This window comes from Protopterus annectens, chromosome 3.part1, assembly GCF_019279795.1.
Source record: "Protopterus annectens isolate FY-2018-M chromosome 3.part1, PAN1.0, whole genome shotgun sequence".
Lineage (NCBI taxonomy): Eukaryota > Metazoa > Chordata > Ceratodontiformes > Protopteridae > Protopterus > Protopterus annectens.
The window spans coordinates 1,281,921,309-1,281,948,306 of record NC_056732.1 but is presented as its reverse complement, the minus strand read 5'-3'; positions in this window follow the sequence as shown (position 1 = coordinate 1,281,948,306).

Sequence of the window (26,998 nt, the reverse complement as noted above, 5' to 3'; positions counted from 1 at the left end):
CAGTGGCTGTTTATCCTAAGCTGTCATGGCTTAGTGGTTCAGTACTTTGATTATGGTGCACAGAGTCCTGGGTTCGAACCTTGTCATTGCATTTTATTTTACTACTGTCCAGACAGGCTAGGGAGTATGGCTGTGTTTAAGCAACTTTGCTCTACGTTGCTCCATGTTGCCCTGCGGTGCGCTGGTTGGCGCTGCGCGCACCTCCATACAATCCGATTGCGCTGGGTAAAGTGCAATTTAGCTATGGGCAAGTACATTGCATTGGGTAAAGTGTTATTTAGCTATGGGCAGCTACATTGCACTGGGTACAGCGCTATTTAGCTATTGGAAACTCTATTGCGCTGGGCAAAGCGCTGCTTAACTGTGGGTAATTATATATCAGGATCCTTTATAAATATATATTTTGTTCACTGATACATAGGCCAATTTGCTGCTTTTTAGTAAAATTGTAAATATATGTCGGATATTATTTCATATAACTGATTTAAAACATGAATAGGAAGGGGAGTGGTGGGAATCGAACCATGAATGCCTCCTCTTTGTGTGAACACTCTACCATTACACTGTTGCTATTTGGCGAAATTTGCATAAACATTCCATCTTATGCTCTTCCATGACGGGATTGCTAACTGCAGCTAAGCAATGGGTACTCCCGTGCACACACACGCAAATACGGGCAGCTATTTTGGGAATATAAAAAAATATAATTTTAATGTTTTACTTTTCATAACTGTGATGGGGGTTTATAATGTCAGGGAGTGTGGTGTTGGGTGCATATACATTTGAGAGGACTCGCTCTTCTGTGTTTACATTTTTATTTTCAAACCCTTGCAGGGGCGTGGACATTTAGACTGCTCGGCAGTCGGACATGCCCCCTGCTTTCCTACACGGTCCGTGTTAGACTTGCGGTTGAGTCAGCATGCCCTCATGAATATTCATGGCATGCTGATGTCATACCATTCAACTGCAGCCTCCGAGTTGAACTTATTTAGTCTTACATGGAAGATTTGTGAATCTGGGGGTAAATCTAAGTATCTAGTCTATTAGAAACACATGAAACTCTTGTATATTAAAGTGTTCTGTTATATTAATGTGTGAATACATCTACATATACATCTCTAGGAAAACTTTACACACAACTTTAATATCAGCTGACATAATCAGAGCAAGATTTAAACATTTTGATATGGATTATTTGATCAGTCCTTTTAATATGTAGAATAATATACATATTCTTTGTATGTTTGATTTAGGATATGATAATCATCAGTAATAGCTATTATATGTTACAAGTTTGTCTGACAAAAGTGTTAAATAACTAATGAGTTGAAATGAAGCATTTACTATATATCTTGGAAATTTGTGCTTCGAGCAAGTTCAGAAAATTGAATATTCATTATTACAGATGTTATGTTTATTTGATTAGTTACTAATTATGTATGTATGTTCATGTATGTATATATATATATATATATATATATATATATATATATATATATATATATATGTATGTATAGGTATGTGTGTATGTATATGTGTGTATATATTGATATATATAAACATTTAGTTCTGTTGCTGAATGATAAATCATATAAAATATTTTAATAAACTCCTATACTATTTAAGATTGTATATTTGGAGCTCTAATGAATGAAAAAAGGACGTTAGTAGGATAGTTCACCAGATGTACATATCTGATGGACTAGGAATGTATTTCATTCCATGGTGGGCAAGTTTTAATGTACAAACTAGTTTAATGTTATTTTTCTCTTTAAATTTTATGTTATTAATTATTTTTGCCAAGCCTGACTTAATTCTATTTGATTACATTAAAGTTAACATGTTACACAGAGATAAATGGATATTTACAAACTAATATATTTCTTTTTATTATATGTAGAGGAGATGATTTCAGGAAAATATATTGACATTTTAAATACTTCTTTAAAATAACTTGACATGGATATCACATTACTATCTTTAAACATAAATGGATTAAGTAATCCATATAAACAATCTAACTTACTAAGAAATTTAAAGATAAATAAACCCCAATTAATCTTTTTACAGGAAACTCATTTCAAAATTAATGATAATTTTAGTTGGAATCCAAGTGATTATAGGACCTTAGCATGCTCTAAATTTAAATCTGAGAAAAAGGGAGTAATAATCTTATGGAGAAATAATTCCCTAAACCCAGAAATAGTATATAAATATATCGATAATAAAGGGCTTATAGCTATAGTCATACTGAAGTTGAATAATAGGTTATGGACATTAGCTAATTTATACTGGTTTCCTGGTATTGGGACAGGAATAGTTAAAAAAACATCTAGACCAAATCATAAACATTTCCAGAGGGAATCTAATAATGGGGGGGGGGGGATTTTAATTGTCTGACACTTCGCAAACTACCAACAAAAAATATCCATGTTTAACAGCTACTGCAAAAATACTAAAAAAAATGGACTGAGTCATTAAAATTGATATATACTTTTAAAGTTATTGATAATAACTCCTTGACATTCTCTCATCAAGATTATAGGTTTGGTACTCGAACCAGAATAGACAAACTTTTTATATCACAAGATCTTCAATCCAAAATTACTTCTTTTTCAATAATCCCATGCCCTTTATCAGATCACAATTCACTAGTTCTTAAAGTACAATTAGATTTTAAACCACTATCATTCCTTTCTAGAATGCCTTCATACATTACAAAAATTAAAGTATTTAAACAATGGTTAGTGAAAGAACTAAATTTCTATCTAGACATAAACTATAATTCAGAAGTAAATATAGTAATGTATGGGATTGATTAAAAGCTTATATTTATGGAAGAGCGATTGGCTGGTATAAAAATAAACTCAAAGAATGGGAATCTGACCTACAAGAATTACAAAGGAAACTCATATTATATAAATCAAAATAAACACTCTAATACAATGGAGAACAAGAAGGAAATAGAAGAAATAAATAAAAGATATATTTATATTTTAAGTCATAAAACTAATTTAGCCATAGAAAGGTTAAAAATAAATTCTTATGCTACTTCTCCAAAACACCTACATAACTTATCTGTTAAAGTCAAAATGCAATCCAAATCCAATTCTATTGTTAATATTCTACACGAAGAAAGACATAAGAAGGTCTCAGAAATAGGAGCTATATTAGGCACATTCAAATATTATTACAGTAATCATAATAAAGATACATATAATACAATTGACCATTCCTTGTTAGGAAGTATGATCTCTAATATTAAATCAATACCTGACAGTGTACAAAGAAATTTACAAAAACCTATTACACTTAAAGAAGTCGCAGATAAAATTAAAGATAGTAAATCTGGTAAATCTCCTGGAATGGATGGCTTAATATCAGAAATTTACAAATTATTTCCCATAAATATAATCACCTTGCTACATAAGACATTAATGGAGATTCAAACCTATGCAATTATTCCCCCTTCATGGAAATACTCTCTAATTATACCCATTTTGAAGGGAAACAAGGATGCTAGCCTTTGCAGCTCATACAGGCCAATTTCACTACTAAATAATGATTATAAAATGTGTATGTCCATCCTGGTAAATAGAATAAAAAAATCAATTAAATGAAATCATTAACGATGACCAGACTGGATTTATTCAGAATAGACATACACAAGATAACATTAAAAGAATATTGACTTTAATAGATTATCTAAATAAAGAAAATATAGAAGCCTTGATAATAGAAATGGATATTGAAAAAGCATTTCATTTCTTAAATTGGGACTATCTAATTAAAATTCTTGAAGCTTATAAATTCCCACTTTCCCTTATCGCATTTATTAAAAAAAGTATAAGAAAATAATTTAGCCTATGTCAAATTAGGACCCTTTACTTCAGAACCTATACAAATTATGAAAGGTACTAAACAGGGATGCCCAATGTCACCCATTTTATTTGCACTGGCTATCAAACTATTGGCTATACTAATACGAAACAATCCAAAGATAAAAGGACTAAATACATTCGACCAATATAACTCTAAGGTCATGATCTTTGCTGATGATGTACTTCTCACTCTATTGAAACTCAAAAGAGGCCTTATATGAACTAGATATTCTATTAGAGAAATTTTATAAGATTTCAGGGCTTTGCTGTAATAATCAAAAGTTTAAATATCTATTATTAAATAAAAAAAGGACATACGAGTAGATAAGAATAGTGTCATAGGAATGCAAGCTAGGGGAAAGATCTATATGATAATATACAAGATATAATACAAAATAATTATAAAAGGATTATTGACATAATAGATTCTCTAGTGAATAAATATAACCTATTTCTAGTCTTTGAAGATAGACTTCAATTGATTAAAATGGTTCTTCTCCCTAAAATTTTATATATAGTCCAAGCTATTTTGTTAATTCCAGAGAGATCTTATCTTAAGAAAATAACATCAACACTACTAATATTCTTATGGTACCCTAAAAGAAACAGAATTGCTTATATGCATCATATATGACAATGGGATCAGGGAGGAATAAATTTCCCAGACATTGAATCATATATAAATGCTACATTACTAAAAACTGTGATTGAATGGATTAACCCTAATTACACATCCAACTGGAAAAAATTACATACAATGATTCTATTAAATGAAAATAAACTTACAAAAAATATTACAATTATAGATACTAATACTATACTATGGTATTCATTGTGTATAAATCTACAATACAATATATCTAAACCAACAAAGACATTTGTAATAAATCATTTATACGATCATTTTAGAAAGTTTATAAATATGAACATAGAATTAAAGATCTGGATTCCAACATTAATCTCCTTCAGCATTACAAAAAGTTTTCCAGATAGAATTCATAAAGAAGTATTTATGCACTGAGAACAGAAAAAAATAATTTGTTGGCTCCATTATATAAAAAAATCAGAAAGTTCTGGATATACAATATATGATATCAACTTATGAATTAAACTCTAATGAATGATTAATGCTTCAGAATATGTTGACATTCTCCAAGGATCTATGTAGAGTATTAAATAATTTGTCAAACTTATCTTCGCCTAAGTTTATAAGTAGATTGTTTGAAATTATTTATAATAATGAAAATATGAAGAATGGAACTTCTTACTTATACAACTTAATAACAGACTACAAAACAGCACCTAAAACAACATATTGGCAATTTATTACTAGAGGATATTCTATTCAATTAACCCCAGAAAATAAGTCAAATATACTGCTTTCAGTAAAATTAACCTCCAGTTCTCAGTATTGGAGAATATTTCAAGTGTGGTCCCTGGATGGCAAACAAATCACTTGTAGATCTCCAAACAACGAATCAAGAATCCAGAATTTGAACAAAAGAGTTTAATTCCAGTAAGCGCTTTCACCCTGAGGCTTCTTCAGACTTTTACAAAAACAACTGCTAAACAAGTTTAAAAAACCTCAGAGCTCTGTTGGTTGGTCGAGCTCAAACCAATCAATGTGCATTAATAAAATCATCATCACATGAATATTAAACATGTCAAAAAACTTTCACATAAACTGTGAATCAAATGCATCAAGTATATCATAGGGTGAAAATGCACAATGTTAAAAACACATAAACAAACATAGTTTAAATCAACAATGAAAGGCATCATTAAAATCAACATTAAAAACTCCTACAGAGGTGAAAACATTCATATATAGTTCATAACATCCCCATAGCAGCTAATCATACATTAAAACTGATCAAAACAAGTACATACAACGCATCAACCGTCCCATTCATGACAAGGATATATACAGGCTGGCAAGATGCCAAGCAGATAGACAAATAAATCAAACACGCAAGCACTGCAGCATGTATTTAGAAACCTTAAAACATCAAGTCAACAACCTCAAATGCGTTGTTGCATAAACCAACTCAACTGAGCTATTCAAAGTCCATTCTAATCAAAACGCAGGTGGACATCATAAATATGTCAGCCTACAGTCCATAGGATGTTAAAATATTACTAAAGCAAAGCATATTGTAATATAGACTAGCAACAAACAGAACACTTCTTAACTCTGAATGTATATCCACGTTGTTATCGTTACAAGGTACGAACACTACATAACTAATGCCTTAACAGAAACCATCAATAGGTGGCAGTCAAGCCTAAAAATTAGGCTGTAAAGTAAATTCATATAGCATACAAACTCTTGAGGTCCAAAAATAAAAAAACAATGCATGTTCTCACTACACATTGAGTGAAATATCGTGGCTCATATAAATTCAAACAAAAAAACCACATACTCCAACATATAACAGGCTGATATCTAAAAGATACATATCGATACAGCACAAATCAAATAGACATAATATATCAAGCAAGTATGCAGTATAATACTATACGAATATAGCAAAACATAGACCAAAAGGTCTCTAATAGGCAACTATTAACGGAGTGTTGGAGTGTTTTCCTTTTCCCTTTCTTTTCTTTTTTTCCTTATTCTTATATTTTGGGGGATATGTTCATTCTTCTGTTCCAACACTCCGTTAATAGTTGCCTATTAGAGACCTTTTGGTCTATGTTTTGCTATATTCGTATAGTATTATACTGCATACTTGCTTGATATATTATGTCTATTTGATTTGTGCTGTATCGATATGTATCTTTTAGATATCAGCCTGTTATATGTTGGAGTATGTGGTTTTTTTGTTTGAATTTATATGAGCCACGATATTTCACTCAATGTGTAGTGAGAACATGCATTGTTTTTTTATTTTTGGACCTCAAGAGTTTGTATGCTATATGAATTTACTTTACAGCCTAATTTTTAGGCTTGACTGCCACCTATTGATGGTTTCTGTTAAGGCATTAGTTATGTAGTGTTCGTCGTACTCTTGTAACGACGATACGCAACGTGGATATACATTCAGAGTTAAGAAGTGTTCTGTTTGTTGCTAGTCTATATTACAATATGCTTTTGCTTTAGTAATATTTTTAACATCCTATGGACTGTAGGCGCTGACATATTTATGATGTCCACCTGGTAAGCGCCTTTGATTAGAATGGACTTTTTGAATAGCTCAGTTGAGCTGGTTTATGCAACAACGCATTTGAGGTTGTTGACTTGATGTTTTTAAGGTTTCTAAATACATGCTGCAGTGCTTGCGTGTTTGATTTATTTGTCCTATCTGCTTGGCGTCTTGCCAGCCTGTATATATCCTTGTCATGAATGGGACGGTTGATCGCCGTTGTATGTACTTGTTTTGATCAGTTTTTAATGTATGATTAGCTGCTATGGGGAGGGATGTTATGAACTATATATGAATGTTTTCACCTCTGTAGGAGTTTTTAATGTTGATTTTAATGATGCCTTTCATTGTTGATTTAAACTATGTTTGTTTATGTGTTTTTAACATTGTGCATTTTCACCCTATGATATACTTGATGCATTTGATTCACAGTTTATGTGAAAGTTTTTTGACATGTTTAATATTCATGTGATGATGATTTTATTAATGCACATTGATTGGTTTGAGCTCGACCAACCAACAGAGCTCTGAGGTTTTTTAAACTTGTTTAGCAGTTGTTTTTGTAAAAGTCTGAAGAAGCCTCAGGGTGAAAGCGCTTACTGGAATTAAACTCTTTTGTTCAAATTCTGGATTCTTGATTCGTTGTTTGGAGATCTACAAGTGATTTGTTTGCCATCCAGGGACCACACTTGAACTTTATGATAGTCTTGTTACTTACTTTTTTATCCTGTGTGAGTCCCATACTCCGTTTGCTGCGTGTGCTGCTTTTGTTGTTTGTTATTGGAGAATATTTACCTGGAAATTCCTACATAGATCCTTCTTGACTCCTGATAAAATTTCAAAATTCAATTCTTCTTGTAATGGAGTATGCTGGAGATGTTAACAGATTGTTAAAGCTGACTGGTCTCATATTTTTTATGAATGTAAAAAAATTAAACCCTTTTGGGAAAATATTAATAACTTCTTACAGGCTATTTACACAGATAATTTTGTCTTGACCAAAGCTTTAATTTTATTGAATATATCAGAAGAGGTTTATCAAAAAAGAACTAATCTTTATGTTTTATGGACAATTTTAGCTGTAGCTAGGAAATGCGTAACAAAGAGGTGGAATTCTAACATAGTACCTGGAAGAGAAGAATTTCTATGCTTATTAAAGAAGACGGTGTTGATGGAAGTTAAAACCAAAGCATTAAGACTGTTTCCAATGCCATTAACTAATAATCCTTGGAGAAAAGTTTTGTCATTGGTTGATACTCTACAGATGGATCTAATCTCCTCTTAAAGAAATCATTCTTAAGTTAAATATCTTTCATTTTGTTTAGTTTGCTATTTTTCATTTATTCATGTCAGGCTGTATGTAAATATGTACATAGTTTAACTTCATAGTTATTATGATTCTACCTTGTAAAAGTATTTATTATTGTTGACTAATAATCAAAATAAAAAATTTCTGAGTAAAAAAAAAAGACATTACACATCTGAAACAGGCTATCTGCAGACACAAAGCCAAATACCTAAAGTCAGTAGAAAACTCCCTCCTTCATTCCCAAAACAATTCTGAAAGGAGATTAGCAATATAACAGGAAGATCTCTTTCAAATGAAGCATCCAATATAGGATCCATAGCTTGCCCTTCACATGGCCTGCATCCATCTGACATTTTCAGAGAATTTTCATAACTTCCTTCCGTCACACACACTCATGCACACTCTCCTAAAATCCATTCCATTCTTCTATTTCTCTTAAATAACTATTAAGAATATGCTACCTATATTTGAATAAATACCACTACACCCTACTACTGCAGGAGAGAATTTTTTTACCCATGGTTACTGTAACATTACAGACACTACATTACTGCCCAACTAAAACTTATCTTTAATCTCTGCCTCAACACCCATGCTATGCTAGCCATCTGGAAATCCTCCTTTGTCAGACTTATACTTAAAGAACTCAAGCCCATCAAAAGTAATGTTTGCCCCATGTCTTTCCTACCTACCCTTGGTAAGGTTCTAGAAAAAGTAATCTGTGATCAACTTACCACTCACCTGCAAAAATATTGCATTCTTTCTAGGTCATAGCATGACTTTTGGGATGGAAGAAGCACCCTGACAGCACTCTAGACACTGACTGATGACATTTTATCTAATATGGATAAGAGAATTTTTACCAGTACTGTGTTTATTTACCTTTCATGTGTGTTTGATGTGGTCAGTTTCTCAGTCATACTTGTACATCTTCAAGACATCAGTATCAGCCCTGAATCCACCAAATGGTCCAATGGCTTCTTATCTAACAGATCCTTCAGGGTAACGATAGGGTCTGCTCCTTCTGACTCTGCTACACTCACTCAAGTGTCCCACAAGCCTCCATTAATACCTCAGTTCTGTTTTCAATCTTCATTGATAAAGCCACCCCCCTTTTTATGCAACTTACTTTACTTTTATATGCCAATGATATGGTCATCTAGAGGTCTGACCCCTCTCAAAAATCCAGTGAAACACAACTCCAAAAGATCTACTAAAACCGTAGGACTGGCTCGCATCCAAAAACTGTTAGTCTTAAAAAAAATCAAGTCTGTGCTGTTTGCACTCAAAAAATACTAAGTCCTCCATACTTCTTCACATCACACATCTGAGAATAATCCCATTGACTTGACCACTTCCTTTAGCTATCTGACTATATGGCTTGACCTATTCCTCAACTTCTAAGAAAAAATTGAAAAATTATGAACCAAGATCAACTTAGTTACTTTTTCTGAGTTAACAAGATCTTTCATTCCCTTTCTACTCATGACAGAGCAGCTGTAGTCAAGTATATCCTTCTCATCCAGTTTGAGAATGAACTACCCATATTTGCTTCTGCCTCTTACAAAAACTTTTACACCCTGCAAATCCTCTCAAATAGAATTTATTGCTTCACATCAAACTTTTACACTGTATGAACATCATTTCCTCACTCTTTCCATATGTAAGTGGCTACTGGTATAAGCCAGAGCCAACCTTCTTCTTGGTTTCCTTCATTTCAAAGTACTTCATTAAGACTCCTCCTCCTATTTTGTCCGAAAGCTGTTAGCTATATCTACGACCTATACCCTCAGGAGCCAAGACAGAGTTAGCCCATCTCCATAAATACATTATTTTGGGCTTCATTCTATTAGCTATATATTCTCAGTTCTTGCCTCAAAACTATGTCAGTCACTTCCTCGTGACCTAGTTGAACTCATTCAGTTTTAGTACTCAGTTCAAGCACTTTCCAAAAAAAAGCAGCATGAATGCAAATGAATACAGGGCATGTTAAATAACTCTCCATCTCATGCAAGCTAAGTCCCTAACAAGAGACTCCCTCTCACTCTCCTTCTACTTACATACCTGTTCTCAGCTGCCTGCTGACCTACCTGGAAGATAATATCTAACTGTTCCAGCACAAATTCACAGAATCAAATCCCTCACATACTCATCTGGGGATTTACTAATCTGCAGATGATATCTTGTTTATATGAAGTTAAATAATCTGCACTCAAGCTTATTCTCCAACTCAATCTATTCTTCTTTCTCTCATCCCTGTCCTCACTCCTTTTCCTTTTTTATTTTGTTTTCTTGTTTCTTCTTATGCAACTATGTAGATATATTTTGTTTTTGATACCTTTGACTCTAACAAATGTTTACAACTCTATTTAAATGCACAGTTTCTTGTATTTATGTAATGAAGAAGTATATCCTGGTGGTAGAAGATTATGCTGTAGATACCCTGAGGTGGTGTCTATGTCCTCCATCATGGAAGAGAAGGTGGCAATTGCTTTGTTAGAGATTTTCTGCAGGGTAGGTTTCCCAAGAGAAATACTGATTGAAAGAGGTGCCAATTTCATGTTACACCTGCTGGCTTGTCTGTGGAAATACTGCTGAATGAAGCACCTAAAGACCACCCCCTACCATCCCCAGACTAATGGTCTTGTGGAGAGGATAAACTCTACACTGCATTTGCAGACCAGTTTAAGAGAGAATGGGGCAAATATTTGCCTTATGTGCTGTTTGCATTCAGAGAGGTACCCCAGGAATCCACAAGTTTTTCACCCTTTGATTTGCTGTATGGGCATAGGGTGAGGGAGCCTTTAGATTTTATTTGTGATGAATGGGAGGGCGATTGTGAATCCCACAAGGAGTCTGTTGTAGCATATGTCCTAAACTTCAGGACAAGGCTTAGGAAGCTCATGAGCTTGGCCCAGGAGCACCTGGCAGGAGCACAACAGCAGAAAAAGCTCTGGTATGACAGGAATGCTCAAGCCCAAGAGTATGCTATGGGACAGAAGGGTATGGCTTTCATTCCTGTCAGACACAATAAGCTGCAGGCAGTTTAGGAGGGACCCTTCAAAGTGGTAATGAAAATCAGTGATGTTAACTACATGGCAGAATTGCTAGGCAGGAGGCAGAGGCACAAATTGTACCATGTTAACATGATGAAGCCTTACCATGATAGGGATGCCGTGGTGCTGAGTATTTGCAGTAGGAAGCAGGAGGAGTCTGAGGGGAGTCTATGGCTACAGCAAGCCAGCCATAAAAATCCCAAGTTACTATGGTGAAGCCTAGGGTTGCAGTCATATGACATGACAATGCAACACTGTAGTGGGGTCAGCAATGCCAATGCAGGTTGTCTCTCAGGACATGGCATGAGTTAATGTATTTTCAGACAGGCTCATTCCTCTCAAGCAACATTTCTCAAGGGTCACTTGAAAAACTAGCTTTAGTCTTCAAAGGGGGAGAGATGTGATGATGTAAGGTATTGTCAGCTATACCAGGAGAAGTAGGGCAGTGGATGTGTAACATATGTCAGCACAACTAGCTGGAAATTTATAAATAATTATATGTCATTTGTATATCAAACTGATTTGTACAGATGTGTGTGTTGAAAAATGCATTTGTAAAGTTGCCTGTGTCAAAAAATGTCCCAGTAATGGGCCCTCACTGTATTGTAACTCATTAAATGTATATGCTTTAACAGAGGATATCGGAAGATAAGATGTTAATGTCAGTCTAGCTAACTTTGAAAAATAATAAAGGAATTAAATTACTTAATTCAGATCATAAAGATTGAACCTTGCAGTTCTAATTGCAGCCAGAGGAAAAATGTCTGAGAAAACAAGTACTAGGAAGCTTTCTGCATTGTATGAAGAAAGACACTAATTGCTCCTCTGAAAGAGTGAAAGTGCTTTATGGTTTTATGACTTCCAGAAGCTGCAATATATCTTAGCAATCTCTTTGTGTGTGTATTATTGACACATATGTGCTAAATCCTGGCAACTTCTAGTCATGGGGGTAACATGGGAACCAGAAGTCTAATGACCAGTTGTATATAATGTAATTCTGTAAGCCATTCACTAAAATTATATTTTAACACTAGACAAGATTGAAGTCTCAGAGCACTCTGTTTTTGGAAGCTGACAAGGAAGAACCCCTTACCTACTTCATCTTGCCTTGCTCTGGTAAGTGAACCAGGGAATAGTAATTCTTTAGATCAGTCAGTTAAATACAGTGAGATTAGTTAAGTACTGTTTTTCTGTATTTGTATGAGTCAATTCATCTGTATTTTTTTAATATTTCCTGTGATTGAAACTCTGGTGTTTATTGTAAATTGATATTTAGTATTTTCTTGTTCTTGTATTATCTGTTATTAAATATATTTAAAATTTTCATTATGGCTGGTCCTTTATAGAATATTTACAACTCTGACAGGACTTACATCTCTTTGATGACACCGTGGCCACTCCTGGAAGCCTTACTGCAATGGCCAAACACTATCATTTGTATTAATATTAGTTCCAGCCAGCATAATTGGATACCCTTGTAAGAACCTTAGAGTAGCTGGCGTTGGAGTGTCTGGTAGCAATAACTACCTTATAGTCTGGGCAGAAGGGCATAGCTAGTAAATCTTACAAGCCTTTCCCGGGAATGTGTGCATGCGCACGTGCACCTGCACGTGTGTGTGTGTGTGTGTGTGTGTGTGTGTGTGTGTGTGTGTGTGTGTGTGTGTGTTTGTGAAAATCGAATCTCAAACAGTGTGTGTGTCAGCTGCTTGGAGCAGGGGCACGAAGCACTGGTTTCACAGAGAGGGTGCTAGAGGACTTGGCTTGGACACTCGGCTGAGGACTCAACTCTATAGCTGTGTCAGTGGGGAGTCATAACTGGAGCCCTGGAGAGAGAGAAATCCACACCCTGGACTGAATGTGTTCCCTGTGTGCTCTTAAGAAAAATTGTGCTTGATGCAGAGAGCTGCATCTGGAGGGTCTATATTAAAATGTTAAACTCACAGGTGTTCGAACGTTGTAATATCTAACAGTGAAGTTTGAAACCTAGTAATTACAAAAACACAGGGAAAAAAATTGCTGTTTCGTTACAAAAAAAAAAAAAAACACTTACGCTTTAAACTTTGCCCCCCACACCCCCCTACTTAAATATACCAACTCTGAGATTGCACCACAGTGGAGGAAATAGCAAAGTCACAAAAATGGCCCACCGATTTTTTCCCTGGGAAGAAAATCGATGTGCCACGGGTTCGCTATTTTCATATTTCAGACATTTGGTTCGATATTACAATGTTCAGACTCCTGTGAGTTCGATGTTGTAATATTGACCCACATCTGGAAATAGTGTGTGTATCTATTGTTCCAAGTGAACATCCCTCTCCAGTGTCAGTAGTGAGGATTCAGGCTCCTTGATTACTGGCCCAGAGTGGGGATGTTACATCAGTATTGTTAAAAAAGTGGTCAAGAGGACAAATGCTACATTAAAATCCACAGAGTCACCAAAGTGGTCTTCAATGAAGAAGATGGAGTGATGTGAAGAGAGGCAGAACTAAGGAAATATGTTAAAGAATGCCCCTGACTAACAAAGTGGAGTAGAGTGCAAGATATTTGTTAGAGCCATTGCAAACATAGGTGGTCATTTGAGCTGTACTGCTTTCATGTGATAATTTAGTTTGCAATACTGGCTTTCCTTCAGTGAAACACTTTGATGGGCTACATTGGGAAAACTGTAAGCCTCTTTGTGTTTGGAGAATTGAATAGGTTGTAGACTGACAAGAATAATGTGTGTGGTAGCAGTCTTCAACTCAAGACTTGGAAGTCTGAATCCCATAATAGCAAGAATTAGTTTCCCAAAATGGATTCGTACAAATAAAGCCTGAAATCCCTCTGTATTGGAGTATTCACTTTAGCATACATAAATGGAAGATATGTGTGTGTGTGTGTGTGTGGGGGGGGGTGCTTGTCCCCTGCTCAACAAATATTTTTAAAGGAGAACAGTGTTTGTTGACATTTGCTGTTCTCCTCTAGATTCATTTTTTTTCATAATTGGAATTACTGGTCTCAGCATTACAATACGGAGCCATGCTGCAAGCATAAAGCAGGCGAAGTACTGGATAAAATCAAGCTGAAGTTCAGTATGCATGGCCTGTCTGGAAGAATATGATTCTTTGCAATAGTCTTTTGGTTTCATGATGACAGCATGGAGGTAAGGTTTTAGACTTTGATCTGCTTCGAAAGCTTTAATGTTTCTTCATTTATCCTTTGTTGACCAGGTTAGTACCACTAGGCTAGTAGCCACTTTACAGGGGAGCACTAAGCTGGTATTTATAACACTAAGAAAAAATTGACAAGGGCATCATTGAACTTCCCCTCTTCTTCTTGATAGGTGCAGTGGGATTTTTTACATGCATCTGACTTAGCACCAACTCGGGTAGATGGTTTAACTTCTCATCCAAATGATGACGTGGTGAGAAGTGGGGTACCCCCCTTGTGCTGCACTGCAGTGTCAGTAATACATCTTTCTGGAGTGGAAATAGAACCCACAGCCTTCTGCACCAAAGGTGAATATGTGCTACCAATTTCCCCACTGACAACAGAACTGGAAGGCTTTGAAGGCATAGAGAAAGCAGATGGAATATGGAACAGCTGTGTCTAAATTGCTGCTAATGAACACTGCTTAGTTTTCCAAGGTTATTTTGTCAAAATTTCTCAATTCCCAAGATGATGAGCTATCTCTAGTAAGAACTGTAACATCAACATAACTGAGACAGTTTAGATTTGACAGGTCTGACAGGAACTTGTTGATAAACGATGAAAAAGGAATGGGCCCAGGACAGAGCCTTTGGGGTTTTACTTTTGCTAGCTAACAATGTTATTATATAGGGAGCCCAAAGTAATAGTCATTGTTCTTTTACTGAGATCATTTTAAAAAAGCAAAGATGTACTTCATTTAAACATGCACATGTTTGCAATTTTTTGATTAAGATAGTATGGTCAGTTCATTCAAAAGTGATCTTAGTCAATAAAAATTGCCTCGGTAAGTTTGCCATTCTCTGTGTTTGTGTATATTTGGTTTCTAAAAAAATATATGGTAGTAGTGGTACTATATCTGGGTCTTAAACCATGTTGACTATCAGAAAATGCATCATATTTATTAAGGTATTGTAAGATTTGGATGCATACATGTTTTTTAAATACGTTTCCAAGGGGTGTCAACGTTTATATAGGCTGATATAATTTGACTGATTTGTGGGAGGGTACTTTTGGAGGTTAGACTGTAGCAGCAAGCTTGAATGACAGAGCAATTCTGATTGTGAATGATAGACTAAAAGCAAGTGCTGTGGCTTGTAGAGTATATTATTCCCCATTTTTAGGACTGGGGGTAAATTATGTTATAGTGTTTCTAATAAATGAGCTTGCTGAGCAGGTTTTTTATCTGTTTTTTTATCAATTATGTTGAAGTAAACATGAGGTCATATAGAGTATAGTAGTTCATTATATGACAGTTTTTTTGTGATGTTATATAGATGATATGAGGCCTTATGCAGGCTGCATATATTATTTTCTATGCCATTTATTTATTCTAGTGATAATGTTTTGCAACGTCTTTTATTAGGGAATACTTGTGAGTGCACAGATTTTTGATAATATTCCAAATCAGTTTTAGGTAGCGCAAGCTGGAGACTTGAATTTTTCTACAGTGTGTTGCTCTTGCCAGATTGGTATGAATTCTAGTGCTTTCCCTGAGATATGTATGGCTTCTTATTTTTAATTTGTTGGGCACTTTTCCAGGCTTTCCATCCTTTTTCCTGACTTATTCTTTCCAACGGAGCTCTTCTGAGTTCGTACTCTGACTTCCAGTGAATGTGGCCTTGGCCTTTAAAAATGATGCTATCACTTCATAGTTTAAACAAATGTTCACATCTCTAAAAAATATGTGTTACTAGAAAACTGTAAATGGCAAACTATCCTGCACAAAATAATCTTTCTAGTGGCAACATTCCTTTGATTCTTGGTGTTATTTCAGCAACCATTCAAAACATCTACATTCTGCCAGCAGCATTTTCTTCATACAAATGCGGACTTTCATGTGAGTCTAAGCAGTTCTGTCTGCATTATTTGATTATTGAGATATTTAGAGACACATGAACATTATTACAATACAATAAATGGTATGCAATCAATGTCCAGTATCTCTTTAGCTGCAAAAGACAGAAGGCAGATATAAATGTGATCGTGTTTGCCATCATTTAAGTATTAAGAGGTCTTTTGAGTAAATGTCTTTTGATACTCTATACCTCAATGTTTGACTTTTGTATGAACTGTTAATTTAATGTATTACATACTGTATGCATCATCACCTTGTGTGTATGCAATGAAAGCTCCCATAACATGAAATGAATGTTCCATGTAATTTCCTGTTATTCTATGTATGTGTTGTTTGGAACTTATCTCCCTGAGTCTCTGCTGAAAAATGTACCTGTGTCGAGTCGACTTTCCTGGTTAACAAATGTAAAATAAATAAAATAAAATAAAATAAATTTAATACCTTTTATGTGGCATGGTTTTGGAAGCATTCATGTGACATGTAACGAGTTAAGAAATGCATGTAGTGAGTTAAGAAAGTTTTTCTACATACCTTCAGAAACAGAACAGTATTCTATACTTAAGTAATAATCCACAACTAGGTGTGAGTATATCAGGATTTACCCATGGTTGCTGTAGTTTGATCATGACAGTGAAGCCAGAGTGATTAAACAAAGCCAATCATGGGTAAATCCTGATTTACGCACACCCAGTCGTGGAATATTGCTATTATACAATGACATTATTTAAGAAAGAAATTGGTTACTTTTCTTAAATAATGCCTTTGTACAACAACACTTTAGTGTTCTTCTCCTTTTTAATGCTTTACTGATGTACTGTGTATGGTATGTATGGCCACATGCTTGCACAGTACATCAGTATAGTTCGAAAAAGCTGACATGAAAAAGAGCATACTGATATTGGTTTGCTTCTGTTTTTTTTTTTAGTTTTGTAACATAACAACATAACTTAAAGGTCGAGGGACAGGACAAACATATGAGGATAGTGGGGGACACTGTACTAAAGTCTGGACAGTTGAGAAGTCAGGTTAAAAAGACTGAGATCCGTTGTATCACAAGTACTTTACCTCTTAACCTCCAGAGTTTTGTAGAATGTCCTGATTTTTTTGTTCATATTTTGCTCTATCTATCTTAAAGTATCTGTAAGTGGCATATCCTAATAGAAAATCTGAATGCTCAACAATAGTTAAGCAACTGGATTACTTTCTATTGCTATATACTCAATTTATAACAGGTACGCTGATTAGGGTGCCCAATCAGCATGCATGTTTTTGAATAGTAATGACCTGTCATTGTATAAATTTCATCCACAGATTCATAAAAAAGCTTAAAAAAATAAACATAGTGAATAGCAACACAGATAACAGAAGTATTAGTTATGCGAAGTATAAAACTAGTAACAGGATGTGAGCAGAAACATTCCCTCACCCTTTCTAGTTGTCATCATTCTTTGTTAGGGTTATAATGCTGCATTCTTCTCTTTCTCCAGGCAAAGATGAAGTATTTTTTTTACATTTTTTGTCATTAGCTTTGAATATCAGGATTCAGTTAGTGTCAGTATTTTAGGGTAATATTGCAAAAGCCAACGCTACCACATGATCATCATTATCATCAACCCTGCTTTTCTCCATGTTTTCTACATGGGGTTGGAGTGTCATGTCAACTGTTGGCAACTCTCTCAATTCAATGCCATCCTCCTAACTTTTTAAACAGTTATGCTGACTATAGCAGGTCATTTTTAATTTGTTCCATTCATCTCTTAGACAGATATCCTCATTTCCTCTTTTCTTCTTCCTTCTTCCTCCTCCTGCTCCTCCTAATCAACTCTCTTTTTCCCATTTTTCTACATGGGGTTCGGGTGTTATGCTATCTGCTGCCATCTCTTTCGATTCAATGCCACACTCCTGCCTTCTTCAACATTCATGCCTGACTGCAACAGACCTTCTCTCACACGATCCATCCACTTCTTTGATGAATGTCCTCATTTTCTCTTACCTTATTCCTATCTGTTCCAAATCTTCTTCACCACATTGTCTTCTGCTTTTCTACACGTGTGCTCAAACTACCATAATCTGTTCTCTTCAATCTTTTCTGCAATTGGAGCTACTTTGGCTTCTGCTCTTATGTCCTTATTTCTTCATCTGTCCCACGATGTGCATCCTACTGCCCTTATCAGGCACTTATTTCCATCGCCTCTAGCTTTCTCACCTGCTCTGCTTTTACTGCCCAGGTTTCTGTATCATACAGTAGTACTGGTCACACCATTGTTTAGTACACCTTACTTTTCAGCTTCTTTGGCATACACTACACCTGATACTCTATGCCAGTTGGCTGTAACCTCTCTGATTCTAGCTTTGACCTCTTCATTCAGATTTCCCTTCTCATCAACCACCCTTCCCAGATACCTGAAGCTATTAATTTGTTCCTTCTACCTTAATTCTCCGCTTCTTATTCCCCAATTTGCTGCCATTACTGCTGTCTTATCTGTGCTTAGTTTCATCCCATGTGCCTTCAGTTTTGCATTCTATTCCCCGATCCTTTGCTGAAGGTCTTGCTTAGAGTCTGCCTGTAATGCTACATCATCTGCATTCAGCAAGTTTATTGATCTGTACCCTACAACCTGTTTGCTAATGTAGTCCATCACCAGTATGAAGAGCAGTGGGCTCAGAGATGAACCCTGCTGCAAACCATCTCCCACTGGGAATCCCTCTGTGAGATCGAGCACTGTTCTTACTTGAGTCAATAGCTCCTTGTACATAGCCTGCACTAATTCCACCAATGGTTTCAACCACCACAGTACTGCCCAAAGCAGTTTTCTGCGACCTTGCAATATGCTTTCTCTAAGTTTAGGAATGCCCAGTTGTACTTCCTCATCTCTAGCTTCTTCTCAACTATCTGTCTCACTGCAAGCATTGGCTCTGTTTTTCTGCATCCTGATCTGAATCTGAACTGCTCATCTCCCATCTTACTTTCTACTACCCTGCAACTTTATTTTTCAGTCACCCTCTCTAGAACTTTCATGCACTATGACAAGAGTTTGATACCTCTATATTGCATACAGTTGTGAATGTCCCCTAGTATGTTTATTTGCCAGTCATCTAGAGCACACCTTTTCTCTCTATAGTAGTATGAGTACCCTCAGTAACCATTTCTACCCTAAGTCAACCAACATCTTCATCATATCTGCAAATGATCTCATCTAAACTTGCTGCTTTCCCTGACTTCATTTTTCTTAACACTGTTCATACTTCTTCTAGGGTGGGTTGACCTTCTCCTTTCATTGTATGATGTGTCTGGGGCAGTTCATCTTCTGTTGGGTTTTCTTTATTTAGAAGCTACTGGAAGTTCTCTTTCCATCTGACTTTGATGTCCTGTGGACTGGTGAGCAAGTTGTTGCTGGCATTCTTTATGAAGGGCATCTAATGGCTATCTTCTTTATCTTTCTGTCCTTGCCATGCAACGTGATGGAGTTTCTGTGTGCCATCTACTGGGTCACATTACAGAAGCTGATAGAGTGCCTCTGATTTTTTGCTTTTCACTACTACAACTGATCTTTTAGCCTCTTTGTTATTCAGCCAGTATTCTTTCTTAGCCTGGTTTGACTTCTATATCCCACTTTTTTTGCACTCCTTGGTTCTTTTGCAGACTTCATGCCCTTCTACATTTCACCACCAGCTTTCCTTTTGTACCTTATTTCCATGGGTCTATATCAGATCATCAAACTGTGATAAGTCCGAATACCAAAACATTGAACTGCAAACTCCAAAATGTAAAAACTCTGAAAACCCAAAACTACAATAAACGGAACTCTGAAAAGCAATGGTTGGCCAGCTTCACACCTGAACGATAACGTAACAACACAGTAACACTTAACACTATTACTTATGTGGTGGGCTTCATCCTCCACACCCCCCACACCCCCTTACTTAAATATACCAACTCCGAGATCGCACCACGGTGGAGACGCCATACATATGCATGCTTGGGCCAACTATAACCATTTGGAGTTTTGAGTTTTTGGCGTTATTCAGTTTTGGAGTTTGCAGTTCGTTATTTTGGTATTCAAACTTAACAGAGTTCGACATGATGATATAAATCCATTTCCATACCTGACTTGGTCGCATATCTGTTCTATAGTCCTCATACTTGCTGTTTGGAGGAACTGGCATTCTTCTTCAACTCCACCTACTTTCTCTTCTTTCTGAGGTGCTAGAGTCCTGACTATCTCATTGAACTCTTGTGCTTTTTCTCCAATCAACTTCCAGGTCTTCAGCCTAGTCTCTGTTGATTTAGAGCCTTCTCTGATTCCTGCTTGCATCTAATTGTGGAAACCACCAACTGATGTTGTGGGTTGGCTGTTTTGCTGGGGATGACTTTGCAATCAGAGATTCTACCCCAATGCCTCTTACTAGGGAGACATCTACCTGAGTTGTATGTTGGCCCCTCTTGTATGTGACCTTGTAACTGTCTCTCTTCCTGAACCATGTGTTAGCCATCATCAAGCTCTTTGCCAGACAAAAATCTAAAATGGCCTCTCCTTCTTTATTCCTGTTTCCCCATTCATGTTTACCTATGCAGTCCATATATCTTGTTCTGTCTGTCCTGATATATACATTCAGGTCCCCCATTATCAATACCAACTCATGCTGTCTTGCTTTATCTAGCAGGTCCTGCAGCTGCTATCAGAATGCACTCTTATCCTGACTGTCACGACCCTGCTGAGGGGCATAAACTGAGATTATGAATACTGCTCTATCCTTAGACTGGAGTCTGATTGCCATGAGTCCGTCATTAATTCCGATGACATGTCTCACTGTCTTCTGAAGCCTTTCACTCAACAATTTCCACACCATTTCTAGTCATAACTCTTCCTGAGTAGTAGACTTTGGATTCCAAGCCAAGTGGCTTTGCTGCACTGCACTTCCATTTTGTCTCCTGGATATTAAGGATGTCTGCTCTCTTTCTTGCCATCATGTCATCCACTTTCAAGCTCTGTCCTGTCAGTGAACATATATCGACTGTAGCAATCCTTAGTTCATTGCTGCAGGCCTTCAAACTCCTGTCTTCCACCAGGCCTGATGATGTAATTTACTATAAGAATAACAACAGCCATGTTAATGACAGATTTAAGCCATGCAGCATATTGCAAAAAATCTTTAAAGAAATAAAAAATGGGGAGATGGGGCAGTGGTGGAATGGGGTTCATGCAGGGGGAAACATAATGAAAGGCAGGTAGGGATGCACAGGAAGGGTGTAGGAAAGAACTATAGCTATCCATTTCTTGTCCAGCAACAACTGTGTAACAGATTTTTTAGCTGAAGTTGAACTATCACCCCCAAGAGAGATGGGTGAGGACAACGAAAGTCAGTTGTCTAGCCAATTGGACCAAATTAAGTGTGTCCAGTGGACATTTGTGCAAAATGGAGATCTATGTATGGGGAAATATTTTTTTGGACAGGTGCCCATTTTTTTTAAGGTGAGAGTGGAATGTTGGGGAAGGGACATAGGTACATGTGAGGGAATTAAGTTGGGAAGGTGAGGAACCTTTGGCAGACAGACAAGACAGACAAGACACCAGCCAGGGTTGGTGTGTGACACAAGAGGGGGTGAACACCTTGGATGGGGAGGGTGTTGTGGAATCACAGTCTCATGGACATCACACACTGTTGCAGTGCAACTCAAGTCCTTACCCATGTGACTGTCAGCACTGCTCCTTCACTGCTCCTGTGAAGGCAGTGGTGGACACCGGTGGCCAGGGTAAGGCTGCCCCACCAGGATGGACAGCATGCTGTCCATCCAGCGTAGGCATGCACTGAGAGTTTGGAGCAGCACCCCATGGACCATGCCTGGCAGCTCTTCACAGGTGACATAATTAACCCCTCCATTTCCACTCCCAGAGGGGGGACCAGCCTGTGGGGCAGAACTTCCCGGCACTGCAGGTCGTGCAGGGGCAACAGAGGGGGCATCACCAGGTTGCGTCCCAGATGTGCTAGGTCCCAGTGCTACAGCCGGGGGAACCAAGGTAGGTGGATCACCAGGAACCAGCCTACTTTGTTGAACTGTAGTAAATTAAATATAAACATAAGGTAAAAATAAACATAACCCTTAACATAATGGAAGATAATACTGATTAATCAAAAAAAATATAAAGAAATATAATGAGGAACACAAGAATAAATAACATAAAGGAAAGTATTTTAACAGCAAAACATTATAAAATAATACATAAGGCCAACATAACAGTTAGTTACAAATGTTGTTGTCTTTCGGCTTTTCCCAGTTAGGGTTCGCCACAGCGGAACTCCAGTCCGCTAATGATGGCAGTAGATTTTGACGAACGCTGAGGTGCCAGCTTGACATTCAACCTTCAACAAAGGCACGCCCATTTACACATGTCTTTCAAACGTCCATCCAACCACAGGGATGACATGCAGACTCCACACAGAAGGCACTCCCTAAGGGGTGAGGAGAGAGAGAAAAAAATACCATTAGTAACTTTGCAGTTAATATTACTAACAAAAAACAACACGAGCAGTTCTGTTCCAAACCAAACTTTACTTAAAGCGCTTTTCGTTTGCACTAAAGCAAACTTCTTCAGAAGTAAAAACAATTACATCTAAATTAATTTAAACACAGGTAAAATGACGTGGTTAATACCCCACCCTTGCAGCAACAATGTAGCTTAAAGCTGTAAACACATGGAAAATCTTTGCTACAACAGTAAAACATTTGCGACAACATCAAAAGTAAAGTAGCAATCAATAACACATTTGTAACACAGTCTTTCAAATATCTACAAATAAAGCAAATAAAATAATTAAATGAACTAAAATAAACAGTATAATAAGACACGTAAAATATATATGCATGTATAACATCTAATTGTGTCACCCTACACTAACATTTTATATAATCGATTTATGCACCTAACATTTAAGCAAGCAGCAACATTTACTATACGTTTGTAATAAATAAAGTTGAACTATACAAAAAATAAACTCCAACTTACTTCAATTTAAATTTATGTAAATATATATATATATATATATATATATATATATATATATATATATGTGTGTGTATCTTTATCGAAAGATTATCTTTTCAAATAATTGATATGGAATATCGACTCAAATTTTTGCTTTTCAAAACACAGCTGATGGAACACATATCGTTTAAACCAGGGACCCTATATGCATTTAATCTTATCCACCAGGCCAGTTCCAATTCTTCTAAATGAAGTGGAATCGGACCACCCCTTAAAGAAGGTAGCACTTGATCTATTGCCATATAGGAAAATGCATGGCTAGGATATAAACAAACATGTTTAGCCAAAGCGTTTTCCATCTTTCCTTTGGCAATTGCATATTGGTGTTCATATACTCTTTCTCGAATTCTGCGTTCTGTTTTCCCGATATAATACGCAGGGCACAGTTTACATCTAGCAAGATAAACTATGTTTCTAGATTGGCAATTAATTTTGAATCTAACCATAAATTTTGAGTTGTTCACTTCAAATGAACTAGATGGAACCATATATTTACAATAGCTGCAAGCCTCACATTTAAACATCCCAGTTACTCGTGGGACAGGGTTTACAGCTGATTCCAAAATGTTTTTTTAATTCTTACCCTTCCTGAAAGTCGTATACGGGGAATTACCTAGTTTGTCTAATATAGTTGGTGACACTCTGAATAAATCCCAATTTTTCTTTAAAATATCGATTACCAGGTAGCTGTCACAACTAAAATTTGTAATAAATTTCAAACATGGGTCAATGTCCCTAGTTGATAACCTTCTGTCATTGTTGTCAACTCCTTCATCCAGTACATTCATGGATAAGATATTACTCTCACTGTGGATTTTGACACTTAATATTGGGGGATACACCATGTTGATTCTTTTGATTCTAACTTCATCTATCAAGATATCTATTAAATCTTCTGGGTAACCACGTCCCAGAAACATAGTTTTAAGCAGCTCACATTCAGCACAGAAATCGCTCAGTTGTGTATTGATACATGCTGCTCTAACAAGTTGACCTTTAACAACTGAGTGCTTCTGGTGAAAAGGGTGGCAGCTAGAAAAATTTAAGATATCATTTGAATATGTTGCCTTCCTGTGGATACTAGCCTGGAAACAGAGTTGAGATCTATTTTTTACTACCAAAACATCAAGGTATGCTATTGCCTTAGTGTCAAATGATAAAGTAAAACAAAGAAAATCTGTCGTCTGGTTTAAATAATCGACCAAATCAGTACTTACTTGGAGCGGACCCTTAATACGGAGTATAGCAGATTTATTTATTTATTTATTTATTTATTTGCAGTTTCAAAAGTCAAGAAGTATTCAAAAAATAAAATAAAAGAATATTAATGTGATGTACGTGGAGCTGAGACAGGTATTGCAAAGAGATCAAGTAAACAGGAACAATCCAGGTATAACTAAAACTTTAATCCACAGTATTGCAAACCACGAGTACAATACATAGAATGTTGCAGTTGATAAGCGCTTTCACCCTGCTCTATCTAGGTTTAACATTAATATTTCTTCTTTTTTTTTTTTTTTTTTTTCAGAGCTGGTTTTATAGAGGCTCTTTCAGAAAGAGCCTCTATAAAACCAGCTCTGAAAAAAAGAAGAAATATTAATGTTAAACCTAGATAGAGCAGGCTCATATTCCACTATGTTCTGTTTGCTATGTAATGGATCTGTCACTACAATGTATGCACATTATAGCTCCATATCATATAATTAATGCTATATTTATATATTTTTATAGATTTTGTTTTACTTAGGCGTCATAATAGAAATGTTTTTAGCAACTATATACATGATAATATGATGCACATTTAGTTGTAGGAAATACATGAATTTATACAAGATGTTATATCCTGTTTCATTTAATAGATTGGTTTTAAATTATATTACTTTATGAATTGTGTTTGATTGTTTGATTGAATAATTTAATTGGGTATTTTATAATGTATATATAAGGAAATCATGGGTAGCAGTGATTTGATCTGATGAAGCTCATTTTTGGGTGAAAGCGCTTATCAACTGCAACATTCTATGTATTGTACTCGTGGTTTGCAATACTGTGGATTAAAGTTTTAGTTATACCTGGATTGTTCCTGTTTACTTGATCTGCTATACTCCGTCACTCACTGCTGATCTTGTTTTACATTTTTACGTATTCACGAGTGATTCGGAGTATCTTTTCTATATAAGGCAGCCTTTGGTACGTTTATTTATGCTGTTCAATTTATTCTTGCCTTAATAGAAGCAGATCAGCCAGTATTTCCAATGAAACAACGTATATATTGTATACATATATCGTATACATACAAGATGCAGAGAGAATCAAGCGAAATAGATATAGAGCTTGATTATGAGCCCCGGGGTGTAGACCTGGGCTCATCAGCTCTATTGGTAAAAAGATTTGAACAGCAGCTACAATGTTCGAGAGCTGCATCTTGGCAGCTGAGTAACGTGCCGCATACTGATGATGACAATGCGCCAACAATGGATTTGGAAAGACTGCAACACATGTTGGACAAGATAGAGAAGGATTTTGGTCATTTGAAGAGATTGCAGACGCAACGGATGCACTTTCAATATTGCTTGGACCAGCGTATAGTGCCAAGAGGTCTTCGCGTCTTTAATATGCCGAACCAGGGGGAACAACATCCGGAGCTGATGACGAAATGGCAGCAAATCAATTTCGAGGTCAGTAGGCAATACATGCAACTACTGATAGACTATTTTATGCCTGAGGAGGACGATTTAATAACGAGTATAAAGAAACAAAGATCGGACATTTTTAGTATGTTTTCTGATACATTGACTATGCCTCTGTTTGAGAGTTTACTGGACGGCGTTTCGGCGCTAGAACGTAAACTTCTCCAACAGAAGCAGAATAAGATTAGACGTGACCACAAAGATTTTTCATTGGGTCATGTCTTTGTATGGCCTAGATATGGCGATAGAGAGGGTGTTGAAGTTATTGATAGAAATAATGGACAGAATAGGGAAGTTAATGACAGTCAATCTGTTCCTGTTATTAGAACAAATGTCACTACGAATAAGGGTATGGAATCTGCTACTGATTTAAGAGAAAATGTTATTGTTCAGGATAGAATACACGAAGTGGGTCCCAATACTAATGCTCTATTGAATAGAGCATCAAGTAGGTTAACTGATGGGTCCGTAGATACTGAAGATGTGATCAGTATCATACATGCTGATAATGATATAGGAAACATTAATGATACAACAGCACAGTGGATTGCACATAATGAGTCTATAGAGATGAATTTATATCCTAAAGTACAGGTTGTGAATAAGATGTTGAACCAGGATAAGACAGCTAACGATAGGGTTGTCAGACCTAAGTTAATGAATAAGAACATGAATATGATAGATACAGCTAGTGGAGAGATTCCTTTTCCCTTACCCATGAGGAAGGACAGAGGGATGAAGAGGGGGCGGTCCTTAAGCAGAGGGCGACAGAAAAGGAAGGTTTCAGAGGAGTTCCAACCACAACATACTATAAAAAAAATGT